The sequence below is a fragment of the Phyllostomus discolor genome, chromosome 2 (genome assembly GCF_004126475.2).
Source record: "Phyllostomus discolor isolate MPI-MPIP mPhyDis1 chromosome 2, mPhyDis1.pri.v3, whole genome shotgun sequence".
Lineage (NCBI taxonomy): Eukaryota > Metazoa > Chordata > Mammalia > Chiroptera > Phyllostomidae > Phyllostomus > Phyllostomus discolor.
The window spans coordinates 190,279,286-190,297,247 of NC_040904.2; the positions used below are offsets into that span (position 1 = coordinate 190,279,286).

The 17,962-nt window shown below is 40.4% G+C and overlaps 1 long non-coding RNA gene across 1 annotated transcript; it reads right to left on the bottom strand.

Annotated features, from left to right (window-relative positions):
• Positions 1–4,736: 4,736 nt before the first annotated feature.
• LOC118499133 lies at positions 4,737–14,266 on the bottom strand. Its single transcript, XR_004901652.1, has 2 exons — positions 14,134–14,266; positions 4,737–6,239 (listed from the first exon to the last, which is right to left on the bottom strand). It is a non-coding gene; the product is annotated as an uncharacterized LOC118499133 (long non-coding RNA).
• Positions 14,267–17,962: the final 3,696 nt, after the last annotated feature.

The following is a 17,962-nucleotide window of genomic DNA, read 5'->3' on the forward strand; positions in this document are numbered from 1 at the left end:
GATGCTGCACTGAACATAAGGGTGCATAAGTCTCTTCAAATTAGTGTTTTCATTTTCTTTGGAATAAATACTTAAAGATTAACTATTAAATGCTACATTGAAATGGACATAAAAAAGACTGCTCACCTCTGGGGTTAGAGGGTTGGTCTTTCTTTCACCGCACTACCCCAGGCACTCAAGTTCCTGGGAGGGGATGAGCTGTGAGAATTGTCTTCTGCCCTGTGAGGGAAACGCCCATTCTAAAGCTCCTTCCTGTAAGAGGGAGAAACGTTATCTGCCTTCCTTGAGGATCTGAAAAACTAAATGGGGAAACTCCAGATTAAGTGCTTTTTATAGAGTTTTATTCAGAACAATTTAACTATTAAATATGAGATAGCAAGCACACTGCAAAGTGCATATTAGCAAATGATCTTCCTCTCTCCGAAACACACTAAAAAACTTAACAAAGATGGAGTTAAAACTAGCAAAATGGAATGGAAAGGGAAAATGTAAACTCCTAAACAAAATTTTAGGAAATGAATGGTTTAAACCTGGTATGGAGAAAGTCTGGCTGATCAGAGGTTTATATGAAAAATACCACAGGTTTTAGAGTAACTGCCAGCTCCATGGAGCCAACGGTGTCATTTTGGCTTGTAAAGAAATGAATGTAATCTTTGGCTGTATAGTACTGTGGAAGCATAATACCCTAATAATGGGAAACTTCAGTTTGCTCATCTGCAAAATTAGGGGCTGGATTAGATGATTTCTAAGTCTCACACAGCTCTATGATTTTCTAAGTGCATGACCTGAAGACTTTAAAGTTCTAAACCTGAATTGCTACCTATTCAGGAAATGACCATAGAAAAGATAAATAGGCTTGATGAAAACAGATAATCCATTTTAATCTGGTTGACTTTATAGCTTGACTGATCTCAGGAGGCGGGCAGGGAGATCTTTCTGTGTGCCAAAGTGACCCACAGATACCTCCCAAAACAAGTGTGGCAATGAGACAACTTGCGTACGTCTATTTTGCACCATGTCAAGCTTTACACAAAACAATCTTTCTTGAGGTGGCAGGGTTGAACAACCAGTTTTTCCCGAAGTCTGCCTGGTACGTTTATGGTGAGCTGCTCTGTCATTCCTCTATCTTGCCATAGCCTTGAAAGGCCCCTCCCAAGCCAACTAGCTGCCTGTTGACATTGGTAATCAAGGATTTCAGAGGCAGAAATCAAGGTCAACATGGGCAGAAATGACAGAAAGGACTAGAGAACCCTGGTACACAGGGCCCCCTTACTAGGCTGTGCTGTATATGAGTTGCGGGAGGGCATAGATCCAAATTTTAGCCACAGCGTAATAGGCAGTCTGTGATGGTTTTGTGGGTAACCAGTGAGTTCCTCCCTCCATCAGTGCTGCTACCATTCTCTTCTGGACCCGTAAACAGGCATTTTCAGCATTTTAAACATCTTTTGAGAAAAGGGCATCAAAAGAGACCAATCATGGGGAATGCAAAGCTTTAATAAAAATAGAATTCCAAATATTTCAAATGGAATCTCTCTGTCTAGCTAAAAGAGATTTAGAGAATGGATCAGAAAGCCTGCATTTTCTTCGTGTTCTGCAATTAACCAGGTGCATGCCCTCAGGCAAGCCGCTCGACAACCCTGGGCCCCATTTCTTCACTTGTAAAATGAGGAGGAACACTATCTAGCTACTTCCAAGAGTATCAAAGTGCCTTTCGGCTGCCCTGGGTTATGGAGGACCCCTGACCTAGGAACAGATTATATACTAAGCAAGAAAGAAACTGTAGATAGACTTGGAGGTGATCTCTGTGAAGCCAGTTAGAAGAAGGACCCTAGAACCTTGAAGGTACGGTTCCGAAGGGCAATAAGCAAGAACTGAAATCACAGGGCTCCCTGGTTCCTGCCCCAGGTAAGTCCCTCCCAGGTACTGGCTGAGTTGCTCTGTGTCTCACTTTCTTAACTAGGTCAGGCAGAAGAGGTCACAGAGGGTGGGGCTATGACCAATGGATACCATTCTCAATGTTCTGGAAAAAGGACAGAGGTAGCAAAAAGGCCAGAAGAGGAGTTTCCACTGCACATTAGCCTCAACTGACTATCTCATTCTCTTTCCAGATTGGAAGGGACATGGGAGCCACGTAGCTTCAGCATCCCTGGCTTCTTAAATACTCATCACCTCAGCAGCACAGTCACCAACTGGGACAAAGAAATCAAGATCTGGAACCAAACAGGGTAAGTCCACGTGTTGCTAAATTAGATGTGCTTTTGGAGCTTTTTCTGGGATCCATCTACATTTATGTTTTCAGGGGAGACGTCTTTTTTTTTTTTAACTGTGGTATAATATACAAAACATGAATTGTGCCACTGTTAACTTTTTAAATATACAATTCAGTGGAGAAGCCTCTTCTGAGCATTTAGTTCTCTCCCGATGCTGATGTATTTATAGATTGTGTGCTCCCTACTAACAAAGTTTTTGATTATTCTGCAGGGTCAGACTACAGGGTCCCATCAGTTAAGCTGGGTTTGGCTCCTGCAATAGGGGAACACCCCAAAATACCAGAAACAGGACACAAAATTATTCAGTGGTCATTTCTCCTTGGTACAGGCTAAGATTGTATTTGCTGCTATGTCCCTTTATTTTTATCTCTGCCTTGGCCCTAACCACTTGTTGAGACCTGTGGCTTGCCTTTGGGCTTGCTTTCTTTCACTATACTGCATTTTTGTTCTCTGACTCCTGTCTTACTCTGACAATGAAAAACCTTTTTCCTGGGATCAGGCTTGTCTTGCCCCTCAGTGATCCTGCATAGCTTATTTGTCAGACGTGACTGACAGCTTCTGCTCCCTACCTGAGTTCCAATCCCACATCCCTGACTGCATACTGGTCATTTCCTCCAGAATGTGCCAGTTCTTCCAAGCATATTCTAATATGTACAAAAACAACCTTCATTTTTTTGCTACAAGCCAGATGCTCTTATTACCTCTGAGTCCCTGTCAATAGTTCATTAAGTCATTTCTTTTTATTTTTAAAGAGGAGTATCTTTTTATTTATTTATTTTTAGAGAGGGAAGGGAGGGAGAAAGAGAGAGAGAGAGAAACATCAATGTGCGGTTGCTGGGGGCCATGGCCTGCAACTTAGGCATGTGCCCTGACTGGGAATCGAACCTGTGATGTCTGGTTCATAGCCCGCACTCAATCCAATGAGCTATGCCAGCCAGGGCTCATTAAGTCATTTCTACAGGAGCCAAAGTCCCCTTCGATTTAATCTCCTTTCATTGCCTTTAGCTGCTCAGTCCCTAAGAACAATCAGATTTTCTTTCAAACACTGACCACTGTTTCCATCCTTTCCTCCACCCCCCCACCCCATGCCCATTTGTAGGTCCTTGCCACTTCTGACATGGTCCATTGCTGTGTCCACTCTTTCTCTAACTGAAGTTTCCATGCCAGGCTGATGCCAGACCTAGACCTACCTTCATTAATCAAGTCATGTCTGTTCAAAACCTTGAAGTTCTTCCCTATTCCTGTCCTGTAGGCTTCTTGCCCTTATCAGGTTGTTAAAGTTTCCCCTAATTTGATCCCATTATAGAAAATTCTTCGGCCATGCAGCTATGCTGTAACAGAAAGTTTAATGGACATGGAATTAGTGGACCTGCTTTCAGATCCTAGCTTTGTACTTGGCAGAACCACCTTGGGCCATTCAGTGACTGTTGGAGTCTTAGATCTCCATTTGCAAAATGGGGGATAATATCTATATCATAGAGAATTTTATGAGGACTTAATAAAATAAGTATGTGTGGAGGCAGGTTAGCATTGTGCTCAGAACCCACATTTGAGCTGACTACCTTGGTTTAAATCCAGACTTTTTTACTCAGTAATTATGTGACCTGGAGCAAGTTCCTTAACCTCTCTGGGCTTCATGCTTTTCATGGGTAAAATAGAGATACAACAGGGCATACCTCTTAGGTCTGTACATATATTGAGATAATATATCCAATGAGATAATATATGTAAAGTACTTAATACATGCCTGGCACATTGTAAGCGGTAATAGATGTAAGCTATTACTGTTATTATATGCAAGAGACCTGTTGCTTGACACTTAAGGAGCACTTAATAAATGTTTGTTAACTTTGTTGATGAATTCACCTTATCCACATGATCTCATTTCCCACTAATTCTTGCTATGCACATTTTTGTGCCACCCTTCCTCCAGGCAGGTTGACCACCTCGACTTTCTATTAAAATATCTTCCACTTTCCTTGTCTTTGGTTTTGGTATTTCTCTTTTCCAGACTGTCAATTTCTCTTCCCTGCCTCTCCAAATTCTTCCCATTCTTTAAGGTCTATCGTAAACCCTGCCTCCAGGAAACTTCCCCTAATTACTTATTTTTTCAAATCCTCACCTGAGGATATATTTATTGATTTCTAGAGAAGGAGGAAGGGAGGGAAGGAGAAAAGGAGGGAAGGGGGGAGAGAGGGAAGGAGAGAAAAACATCAATGTGTGAGAGAAACAAAGATTGGCTGCCTCCCGTACATGCCCTGACCAGGGATGGAACCCGCAGCATTTTAGTTCATAGGACAATGCTCTGAGCCAGTGCAGCCAGGGCTCCCTCATTACTTCTGTACTTACTGATTTCTCACTTTTCTGAACCAGTTACCCTTGATTCGGCATCTTGTACACTCAGATACTATTTCCTATGTATTCATTTATCTTCAACCAGTTTAAAAGATATTCCTCAGTCTAGCATTGTTTCAGAATACACAGTAAACACAGTGAATGTTTAATCTACTAGACTATTTTACCAACTCTGACTATCTCTTGGGATCGCATCCCCAGATTATAGTTAGGGTGGACTTTGGAGAAAGGGAAACACACATTGTTGTTTAAGGGTGAGGATAGATCCAGAATTCTGAAACGATTTTTCTGAACTAGAGTCTCTTATCAGTAGAATGGCACCTGAAGGTGGGCAGATGAGGGAGGTGCGGGAGTAAGAAGCTACATGGAACAAGGCCCAGCAGCCTCTGGCCAAAGTGTTGGAGAAATGCTTAAGGATGGGGTCTCTGCAGTTGAAGGGCTGGAGGCAGACCATAGCTGACACAGACAGAAAAGTGTCCCCATTCAAATTTGGTTCTTGCTATGACAGGCTTTGCCTTTAACTAGTTTCTCAAGCTTCTTACACCATGACACAACATTTGCCTTATTGAGAAACTGGTTTTGCATGAAACTTCCCATGGCTTGAAGCAAGTATCCATGACGGTGTTTGCATACCATTGGGGTTTTACCCCTCCCAGATGTGCCAATAAAGATGAAGTGGCATTGAGATGACGTGATATGAAGGACATCACTGCAGCCTCCAAAACTGAAAAGGCTGGAACTATGTGAAAGTTCATACCAGGATTTCCCAATCACAGTGAAGGCCAAGAAAGACTAGTCCAGATGCAAGGTAAAGAATGTTGTCTTTGCCCCAGTTCTCACGAAGCCTCCTTTGAGAACTGCAGCCTACACTGATCTCCCGTCTCTGACCTCCTGTAGTACATATTGTCTAGACTACACAGCTCAGTCCCTCATTTTACATGGTCTTCTGAAAATTCTCTACATGTTGGTTGTGTTCCCCTAGCTAGTCGTAAGCTTCTGAGAACACGGACTATCTCTTATACTCCTTTGCTATCTCCTGTGGAGCTTCTCAAAACAGTTTAACTCAGTGTTTGGTACAATAAGATTCTCAACAATAAGTGTTGATGATGTGTTTTTAGAAACAGGAATTCATAAAAGGTGGTTCCACAAACAGAAATAGAAGACTTGTGTTTCTCTTTTAAAGTTGTGGGCCATGGGAGTCCACCATCATTTATGGTGCTGTCAGCAGCACCAGCCTCCTTTCATCAGTCAGGGAGCTGAGACAGTACAGGTGGGACACAGAGTCCCAGTGGCTTCCCACTTAAGAGAGAGCGATGTGCTGCCCTGGAGCCTGAGACCCCTTCCTGGTTCCCCTTCTGCCCCACCACACAGCCATGCAGTAAGAGCTGTGAGGAGTATGAGAGATCACGGGACTCAACGCCTTTATTTTGTAGATGAGGAAACTTGGGGTTCAGGAAGGAGCAGCTGAGGGTGGTGGAGGAAGGACATGTGGGCTCTGGAGTCAGCATTGGACTCTAATCCCAGTGCTGCCACTTTTTAGTTGTGTCATTTGGGGGAGTCTCTTCATGTCTTGGAGCTGTAATTTTCTCATCTTTAAAGTGGGGTAATGCCTACCTACAAGGAAGTAGTAAGAATTAAGTGAGATAATGGTATGGAAATACAGTGCTTGGTAGTTAAGAGATGCCCAATACCTGTTGACCCTCTTTCCTTTCCTTCTCTTGAGTATCCTGCCCAAAGTTATAAAAAAAGAGTAAGTGCTGGCCTCTCTTGTTTTCCAAGCTAGATATTCTTTCAGTCACACACTAAAGCAAGCCTTCTACCCACTACAGAATTAAGATTGACCATTTAAATATTTTTAAATTAACTTCACTGGGGATTTGGACCAATTTCTTTGGAGCACATTTATTTGTGTCAAGAAAAAGAAATTAAAAGACAGAAATACTGAATTTCAGAGCAAAATTCAAAGGTACAGAGGTTTTCCCCATTTCCAACCACACTATGTGAACCCTGGTGATCCTAAAATAGTATGGATGGCCTTTTACCCCTTAAAAAAAATCTTGTCTCTGATATATTTACAGGCTTTGCCTTTCAACCTGATATTTTTCACCTGTTTTTCTTAAACATACTCTTCTGTCCATTAATCATCAGTTGGAACTAAACAGTGCTGTTGAGGTTCTGTTAAAGAAATAAGAAATATGCATTGATAATGATCACCATGGACTTGTGGAGTAGGTTGAGTCTCAGAAATGAAATGGACATTCACATCATTTGTAAGAATTAATGCTTGGTGATAAACCTTTCTTTCCCATGCTGGAGAAGATTTACTGGGATTGTTATTTCTTTTTCAAGTTTTAGCTAGTTAATATTCATTGTGTTTGGCTGCAGATATATTTCTAAGCATGGAGCAGAGCCAGGAGTAGACCAGAAGAACAATTTCAGGATGAAATACCCCCTCATTGTAACTGCTACAATGATCAAATTATGATCGACAGTTTGTCATTTAATGAAAAGGGTAGGTCTTATAAGGAAGAGGAGCAAAGCAGGAGCAAACCTCCCTGAAGTTTTCTTTGTGGAAGGTGTGTTAGGCACAATAATTCCCCCTCAAAGCCCTGGTCCCAATCCTCAGGACCTGTGACTGTTAGGCTACATGGCAAGGGGGGATTAAAAGTGCAAAGGGAATTAAAGTTGCTAATTATCAGACTTTAACAAAGAGGGATTGTTCTGGATTATCCAGCTGGACTCAATATCATTTCAAGGGTCCTTTACAGGAGGAGAATGGTCAGAGGAGAACCAGAGAGAGCATTAATGATGTGAGAAAAACTAAATCCACTGTTGCTAGCTTTGAAGATGGAAGAAGGGGCCATGAGCCAAGGACTGTGGCAGCCTCTGGAAGCTGGAAAGAGCCAGAAAATGGATTTTTCCCCCTAGAGCATCCCGAGGGGAACACAGCCCTGCTGACACCTTGACTTTAGCCCAGCAGTACCCATTTTAGATGTATGAATTCCAGAACTATAAAATAATAAATTTGTGGCCCTGGCCAAATAGCTCAGTGGTTTAGAGCATCGTCCTGATATACCAAGGTTGTGAATTCAATCCCTAGTCAGGGCACACACGAGAAAGATAATATGGTTGTGTTGTTGTCAGCCACTAATTTGCGGTAATTTATGTATAGCAGCAATAGAAAACCAATACAAAGGGTTTCGCCAAACAAAGGCTGACAGGCCATTTTGCCAAAAAGATGCTGCCTGGCATTCTGGGATTTCACCAAATCATGGGCAACATTTAAAGTTCCCAAAGGAACTGAGACATAAGGAGAGGCTAAAGATCAATGTCAAGGGAGCAGAGTGATCAGCAGTTAGTAGAGTGCTTCTCACATTTGGCTCCATACGCGATGGAGAAGAAATATAACTCATAACCTCTATTATTAACAGCTCTATTTGGTATCTGTATCATATCTTAAATTTCACAAAGGATTTCACTTAAATAGTCTCATTTAATTCTCCCATCAACCCTATGAGGTGGTAATTTTTACTATACTATTTTGTAAACAAGAAAACTGAAGCTTAGGTAGTTAATCTTCCTGAAATCAGACAATAGTAAGAAAAGTTGGGATTCAAACAGATCTGGTTCCAAAACATAGGTGCTTCAGTGCCTTGATATCGGTCCTGTATGTAGAGCCATTCAGGAAGGAAGTCAGTACATGTAGAAACTGCTAACTAGTTAGAGTAATTTCTATTAACAAATGGAGGTTGTGGGGAGAGGTATATACTTTATGGTGGATATCCACTCTCCATATGTCTGCTTCTCATAAATGTAAGAGTCTTCCTAGAATGCACCTATTATCAAAATCATCACTGGCCCAGTCCTGGCTGGCATAGCTCAGTGGATTGAGTGCCGGCTGTGAACCAAAGTAGTGCAGGTTCAATTTCCAGCCAGGGCACATGCCTGGGTTGCAGCCACGGCCCCCAGCAACCACACATTGATGTTTCTCTCTCTTTCTCCCTCCCTTCCCTCTCTAAAAATAAATAAAATCTTTAAAAAAAAGCATCACTGGCCCAATGGTGTCTTCTTGGTAAATGTTTTAATTCACTATTTATCACAAACCTAAATTTGACACACAAGGTCTGTCTGGAGAAAGTCCAGCCATTGCTAATATAATGAGAATGGTTTGTGTGACATCGATGTAACCTGGCAGCCAAGGAGAGTGGACTGGAATGCGCATGCGTGAACAATGATGACTTCACTGTTGACCACTTCACTGTACTAGTCAGTGAAAGAGGTAGAAGCCATTGAGTGAGTGAGCATATGTACTGTCTGGCCGTTGTATTCAAAATACCTGAGTGAGTACAGCAATGAATCTGCATCAAATTTTGTGTGAATCTTGAACATTCTTCTGTGGAAACTATTTAGATGATTCAGAAGGCTTTTGGGATGATGCAATGAGTGCAGCACAAATGCTTCAAAGATGGTCGAGCATCTGTTGAAAGTGACCCATGTTCTGGATGGCCTGCAACAAGCTGAACACCTGAGAATGCTGAATATGTACAGGCTGAAATCAACAAAGACTCGTGACTGACAGTGCAAGAACTAAAGCTGATCTGGGGATTCCAAAAACTACTGTGTCTGAGATTCTGATGCAGGATCTTGGCATGAAATGTGTTGTGGCAAAATTTGTTCTGTGGCTTCTGCTGCCAGAGCAGAAGGAACATCGTGCTGCAGTTGCTAATGACTTGATTCAAACCTCTACTAATGAACTAGATCTCCTCAAGAAGGTCATAGCCAGGGATGAATTGTGGGTCTACAGCTGTGATCCGGAAATGAGGGCCCAGTCATCCCAAGTCATCTGGTTCTCCATGACCAAAGGCAGTGCAGCAAAGTCACAGCAAGATCAAGACCACTTTAACCATGTTTTTTGATTGGGAAGGTATTGTCTATCATGAGTATGCCCCTCCAGGCCAAACAATCAGTAAATACTAACTACCTCAACGTTCTTCATCAATTGAGAGATTCAATATGATGAAAATGGCAGCAGCTATGGGCAAGTGGTGATTGGCACCTTCATCACAACAATGCACCCTCTCATGCATCACATCTTATGCAGAGTTTTTTGGTGAAACATCAAATCACCCAGGTGACTCAGCACTCCCACAGCTCAGATTTGGCACCCTGCGACACCTTTGAAAGGGAAGATATTTCAGGATGTCAATGAGATTCAGGAAAATGAAATGAGGAAGCTGGTGGCTATTCCAATAAAGGATTTTGCAGTGTTTTGAACAATGGAAGAAACACTGGGAGAACTCTGTGAGGTTCCCAGGTACCTACTCTGATGGGACTGAATTGTTCTATGTACCTTGTATCTTCTTCACTAGAGGTCTCTATTTTTCATATTACTTTCTGGACAGATGACATACAACTAAAATATAGGTCAACCCTACCTCCCTCACCTGAATCAGACCTCTACCCCGTTTCCTATTTCTTTTAAGAATTTTGTCACTAAGCAAGTCATTTAGACTCAACAGCTATAAAAACAATAACAGCTAATACTTACTGAGCATGCATTCCAGTTATTATGCAAGCATTTAGATGTCATACATTTATCCTCCCAACAACCCTATGAGGAAGGTACAATCATTAACCCCATTTTATAGATGAGGAAATTGAGGCTTACATAAGTGGCCAAAGGTGACACCCTAGCATCATCTTTCATTGCTCATCTTCTTCACTCTCCATAGATTATGAATCACCAAGTCCTCTCAATTTCCCCTCTGTGCATATTTGTTGCTTTCTTTCCGTGTCCATTATCACTGTACCAGTCTTGCCCCTCCCCCTTTTTTAATCCTCACCCAAGGACACGCTTACTGATTTTAGAGAGAGGGGGAAAGGAGAAGGAGAGAGAAGGGGAGAAACATTTATTGGTTTCCTTTGTATGTGCCCCAACTGGGCATTGAGCATGTGCCCTGACTAGGAATGGAAACCACTGCCTTTTGGTTTACCAGAGGATCCTCCAAACAGCTGAGCCAGAACAGCTAGGACTTGGCCCATTTTGACTTATGCCTGAATTGTTGCCACAGCCCAACATAGTCTATCTTTTCCCATGATCCCCTTTCTTAGATCTTTCTCATATGTGTATGCTTTGGTCAGACTAAGCCACCTAAAGTCCCACTTTTATCCCATCTATTTCTAAGTTCAAACCTTTAAACTGGAGAAGGTACACCCAAATGTCCCCAGAGGTTTATCCTTGGACAGTGTGATGCTGTGATGGTAGTAATATTTTTTATAAATTAAGTAATTTCATTATGTTAAAATTAAAAGGGAAATACGTTGCAACTATAGGTTGACATTGCAGAACAAGATACATAATAAAGATAAGCACACATTGTACTGTATAAATGTACAGCTCAGACTTCATTTGTTCCTGCACTGGGGAGCTCTCACTGGTCATCTGACCATCCCAAATATGCAATTCTATTTTTTAGAGGCAAATCTTTGCATAAAAATTTATGTAAATGTGCTTAGTGTTTCCTATGTATTTGTAAACTTCATTATTAGTATTAAAATAAAGGTACATGATAAAAGAAAAATTGAATCAAAATACCACCAAAAGATTTAGGAATGAAAAATTTTCTCTCTCCCCCAAGGGTAACCATCGATTAAGGTGATTTATATATTTTTTTACACTTGACACTTTTCTGTAATTTAAGACTTTCAGCAATGTACATGTATTGCTTTATAATAGCAAATAAGACCAATAAAGAATAATTTTAAAAAGAAATCAAATTTTCCACCATTCCCTGGTACTTATAATATAAAAGCTAAATTCTTTGGCTGAGGCCCTATGTAATCTGGCTTCAAACTACTTTCCAGGCTTATTATATACTATTCAATACAAATGTTCTGCTTCAGTTAAACTATTGTAAACACTATTTCCCTGCTGTGTCTCTAACTGTGTGTTTTCTCTTTCTGGAATGAGCTTCCCCATTCTCTTTTAATATCCCAATTCAACCTATTGTTGAAGATCTAAGTCAGTTCTACATACAGTCTTCCTAAAAAAGGAAGGAATCGGTATGTAGTGAGTATTTACAGCATGGGCTATGTACTATATTTGGTGCTTTATTTGTTATTCATTTGAACTTCAAAACAGCTCTGGATGACTTGTATTAATTACCTTCATTTTATAGATGAGGAAACTAAGTGTCCCTCCAGTCACAGAGGCAGTAGGTAGCAGAGCTGGAATGTGTAGCTGGCTAACTGTCCCGCCTCAGCTCAGTGAGCTGTCCTTTTTTCCAACTTGTGAAGCATATGTCCGAGTGAGCGGGACCAATAATCACAGAAGTGCATTCTAAGATTGCTTATACTGTTATTCTGAATACCTTATATTTTGTATGCCTTATATTTTATATGTTTGTTTATCTTAACAAAACCTCCCATGGGAAAACTGGTGTTTGAGTTCTAACTTGCTCTTTCCTAACTATGTGTCTTTGGGCTAACTCTTTAACCTTTCTTACCCTCAACTTCCTCCACTGTAAAGTAGGAAAGATAATAATAATACCTCACTCTTAGGGTTGTTGTGAGAGTTAAAAACTCAATATATGCTTTGTACAAAGGAGCTGATTGTTGTGTGTTTGACTGAACATGGCAATATTGTTTTTTTTTCAAATTCCATTTAATTCCTAGTTTCTTTATAGGGTTTAAGATATTCCTAAAACTCAGTGACCTTAAGAAGATCAGGCTTTTATCTTCAATATATTAAAAAACTGACTTTAGGGTAGGACAGGGGAGAGTAATGGGGGAAAATGGGGACAACTGTAATTGAACAATGAAAACAAAAAAAGCTGCTCCACAAAAAAACAAACTGATATTACATGAAATGAAAAAGTACTTTTGTGTTATTTGGTCAGAATATCCTGCCTTGCTGTTTAACCAACATTGAACTAGAGGTTCAGTAACTTGTTAAAGACTGTTCCTAACGGTAAATGTTTACTTACATTTATAAACAAGAATGTTGTTAGGGAATGTTGTCACTGTGAGTCCCGAAAGCCCCTGCGAATTTTTAAAGCTGAGCACATTGAGACCTATATTTACTTGGAAAATGGAAAAAAAAAAAAACTACTTAAAAATCCCCAACCTTCAAAAATAGACATCATTTTTTTCATATTCTTTATATCAGAGAAAAAAAAGAAATCACTGTGTCCATTCCAATTATTTTCCTTTAGGATCAGAGGAAAAAAAGCAAAATTCACAAATCCATTTTAGCCTTTCATTTGTTTTCAGCCTTTTGAAAGATGAAAATACACCTAATATTAGAAATGATCACTCTTTTATCCTTAATATTTTATTTCACAGTTATTAAAAAAACTTGTCAAAATAACCTGGACAAAACCCCCAAATGTGTGTTCTACATGACAGTGAAAATAAAGTTTGGGCTATGGACATCAAAAGTCCATCTGCAACTTTACTGAATTTGCGACTGAGAAATTCTCATTTCTCAGGGTACTTCTCTAATACCTGTTTGTTATGAATTGTTCGATTAAAACAGAACAGCCTGGTTATCAGGGCAGTGGGATCTCGTGGGGTTTAAACGTCCCACACCTGTCTGTAGATTGGTATTACCCCTTTTTTTTCCCTCTTAACAGTCAAGCTTCTTGAAAGAGTTGTTTCTGTTCTACTGAGTTTTTTTTTCCCATTCCTTCTTATTCCCTTTTCAACTCACCGAAATCCTGCAGAGGCAAGATTGTTTTCAGTTAAACCACTTTCTCCACAGTTACTACGGCTAAATCAAATAAAGTCTTTTCAGACCTGTCTAGTGGGGCTTCTCTAAGCATTAACTTTCTGGAAATATACTCTTTCCTGCTGAAACTCTCTTTTTTTTTGGCTTCTGTAACAGCCATGTACAACACTGCTTTCTTTCTGCTTTTCTAGTTTCTCTTTCTCAGCCTCCCTATCAGCTTCTTATGGATTGACTCTTCCTGAAACATCAGTATTCCCTTGATTCCCAACAGCTTTTTTCTCTTACTCTCCCTACATGATCTCATCCACTGGCCACGACTGCAATTAAATATGACAAATGGATCCCAAATCTTTGTTTCCTGCCCAGACATGGCCTGTGAGCTTCGGACCCATAGATGCAACAGTCTACTCCTCTAGAGGCTCCTCTATAGGCACCTTGAAGTCAACATGCTTTAAAATTAAACTTTCCACCTTTCCAACTGCCATAGTAAGCAGCACTATTATTCACCCATTTGCTCAAGCCAGAACCCTAGGAGTCATCCCTTGATGCTGCCTTCCCCTTAACAGTTCAGATCTAAGTGGTCAGCGGGATCCTTTTGATTCTAGTTTTTAACCCCTCTTACACTTGTTTTCTATTTATATTTAATTCTCTAATTTATACAAGTGTCTCTTACCTTGCTTTATGTCCTCCCCACCAAACCATTCTTTATATAGCAAAATGCAGATCTGACCCGGTCATTTTTCCTGCTTAAAATCTTTCAGTGGCTCCACCATTGCGTACCTTGAGTAAGTAAGGCCTGACCCCTTTGGCATAGCTCACAAGGCCTCTGTGATCTTGATTCTGCCTAGGTGTGTAGTACAGGCTACTCAGATCCCAGCTCTTCCATTCAACTGTGCGCTCTGGAGCACGTTAACCGTAAAATAGAGGATTAAATGATGTAATTTTCAATAGATGTTAGCTAATATTTTAAATTATGATTAATATCCTTCTTTATATGTCTTTGGGAAATAGTACTATTATTTCCTTAAGATAAATTCTTAAAGTGGAGTTGCTGGGTATACATTTTTGAAGACTTTTGAAAACATATTGCCAAATTGCCCTGCAGAATAGTTATACCAATTTATGCTCTCACCAATGGTATTGAGAAGGCCTGATTCTTCACACTCTTGACCCAATGCTGGGATTAACCATTTAAAAATCTTTGCCAAATGGTAAGTGGAAAATCACCTAGTGTTTATAACTTTTATGTCTATTTATATATTTTCCACAGAAAGATCAGATATATACTGAAAACAGGGAGTGTTACTGCTATGTACCCTTTCTTGGTTGTACACCTCAATTTGACATGGAGGTTTGTCATCTCCGTCCAAGCTGGATTTTATGTCCTTAAACTCCGTTAATGTCTCTCTTTCCTTCCATTTCTCTAGGGATAAGCATACCTCTATTTGAATTGAATGACTGAAACACTTAATTCCCATTGGACTTTTAAGCACTATATTTGGTTCAGTTTCTTCATAAACCTTTAGATGAGGAGCACCGGTGAGAGTTGGGAGACCTGTTTCTAATTCCAGTTTAGTCCCTAACTAGCTGTGTATCCTGGGGCAAGCCACTTAAACTCTCTGGACCTTCACTTGCTCTTACGTAAAGTGAGTGGGGTGGTACCAGGTAATGTCTTAGGTATCTTCTAGTTCTTACATTACACAGGTAAAACTTTTTTTCCAGGAAGTTCCTTTGGAGGCAAACTCTTGGAATACTTCCTCTTACTTTGCTGCAAATACGTCCTGCTCTCTTGCAACACAATGTCACCTCTTTGAGGCAGAACTTGCCTCTTTCCAGAACTATGATTCATTTGTATGGTGCCATGAGCCCTAGGACAATAGCAGCAACTACCACCCAAAAAGCACAGCCAAGACTTAAGTGTAAAGTAGGTCACAGTTATTTTGTGGATAGCAAAACCCTTTGAAAATCTGTTGAAAACTAGAGACCTGCTCGCAGAAACACACATAAGTATATATGCACAAAATTTTAGGGAATCCCTAGACCCTCTGAAGCCTATTATGTATTACCTATAGATCCATGAATCCTAGGTTAAGAACATTTGATTTGGGGATATTAAAGGGAACGCTGGAGACAAACCAAATTACCACAAATATTTCCTTCCTATTGGAAAAGGGTGCTGCTAAATTAAACAAATATTTATAGAATATTATTAAAACTTTAAAAAGCCAAAATAGTCATGCTTACATGCTTAAGTCTTTTAGAATAGAATGCAAACTCCTTACCATGCATTACGAGGTTCTACACCATGGTTCCTGCCCACCCTTGTTTTATACTTTTGAGCTCCACTGGCCTCTTTTTTGCCCTGGGAACACACCAACTTTCTCCAACTCATTCTTTCTGCTGGAGAGTCTCCCAGTGATTTGTTTCCTCTGCCCAGATGACTTCTCTTGTCATCTAGGCAGAGGAAACAGTTCAAATGTCCCCTCCTCATGAACGTGTTCGCCAACCACCTTTGTACCTATCCTCAAATTATTTGCTAGGCACAGCGCCAGTTTTCCCCCTACATAGTCAGTCTTGTCACAGTCCTGGCCATAGTTTTTGTTTATTTGCTCTTCGTCTTCTCTCCCTAGAAGAATGTTAGTTCCAGGAGGGAAGCGGCTTTGCCTTTCATTTATATCTGTATTCCCAGAGAGGGGCACGGTGCCTGTACATACTGGGCCTAGGCACTTGATCACCAATTGTTAAATGAATGCTTAAATTTTAGCCAGGGGTGGACGAAAACCTTAAGAAGGTCTAAGCACAAAAGATTATGGTGCTCCTCCTCCATTTAATTCTAATAACATGTTTTTGTGCCCCACCCCCATATTTAACTCTAACTAAAAACAACACTAAATTAACCATACATTTACATGTACTGAAGTGAATATAGCTGATTTGTAGATTAATGATCTGATTTAAGGCCTTGGAGCCCCTGTTTTGCTGGTGCCCTCAGTGGATGCATTTTGTCTGCCTTTGGAGAGCCTAGCACTCACGTGCCCCTTTAAACAGGCTGGAAGCAGTTTTAGGTTAAGCAGGTTTGTCTGTGCCTAGAAAAAAACCTTGCAGCAATTTTGATAGTAATTGTGTTCATCTCTAGATCAATTTGGGAAGAACTGACATTATTTACTATATTGCTCCTTCCAATCCATGAATGTAGTAAGTTTCTTTAGTTATTTACGTCTTTAATTTCTTGCATCAGCATTTTATAATTTTCAGCATATAGATTCCATACATGGCTCATTAGATTTATATCTAAGTATTTCATAGTCTTTGGAGCATTTGTAAACAGTACTGTGTTTTTAATTTGTTTCCACATGTTTGTTGTTAGCATATGTAGCTCTTTTAGTAGAACAAGGAGAAATGCACTGTTTAGTGAGTTAAACTTGTTCACTGTTAACCTGGAGACTAGTAACAATCTATTTATCCTGATAATCAAGAACCTCCATAATGTGCCTCTAAATCCCTTAAATTTAACCCAATTCTTAATCACTCCACACAAATCTCTACTATTAGAAGGTCTACTCATCCCCTCACCTGAATACACCTTATTCATTCCACCTCCTGTCTTTGCTCTGCCATTCCCCCCTCCCCCAGAACAGTCCTTCCACTGAGCCATTTTCCCCTGTTGAAACTGAACTATACTTCAAGGATGAGGTCAAAGCATTCTTCGGCAGAGGCCTTCCCTGACAAACCCTACATTGCTCCTTTTCTCAGTTAGATTCTTTTAATCAATATTGTATGCCACTCAATCATTCATTTAGTTTTGAATTAGTTTTAATCTCTATCTTGTTTTCCTAATTAGATGATATACATCAGAGAGGCTCCCATAATGGCTATCATAGAACCACAATACTTGAAAGGCACTCCAATTTAATTGCTGTATAGATGTAGAAACGGGAGAGAGGTTTCAAGATGTGTCAGAGGAAGGCTGCTGAAGGTGCAGTGCAGCATGGGTAGGGTACTCCACTAATTCTGAGTCTTTCACCCAGGCAAGATCCTTGCTCTCCACCACTAGAACAAGGATTCTCTGTCGTTTCCTTCCTTTCCCCAAATCCCAGGATCTCCAACTAAGCATATTTGAAATGCAGATCCTTTCCAACTACCCCTTCAAAAGTTCTAAAAGCAGCGGGTCTAGGGTTAGATTTTAAGAGGTTTTTCTAGAGCTCAGATAATCCATGGGAGTTGCAGTAACATTTCCTGGCCACCAGAGGACAGGGAGCAGCGGGGAAGATTGCTTCCCCTTAGCAGAAGCTTTAGAGGTCAAAGGCAGAAGTAGAACGTGAGCTCTCCATCTACGACTTTCAGGCTTTTTTAAAATTAAATACTAATGGGCTCCTTCTCCTCCTCCAGAAGATGGGCCAGAAATTCCCAAGGGCTTACCCCAATACTAACCTTAAATGATTATCAATCATAATGCACTTTAGTTGCAAGACCTAAAGGCAGAAAAGTATGGAGATGTTTTATCTTCCTCACCCACCCCAAACCTGCTTTTCAGTTCTTGAGCCAATTAAAAAGAAAATCCCTTAGGGAGGGTCCAAATGGACATTCCACAACAAAGATGTCTTTAGGG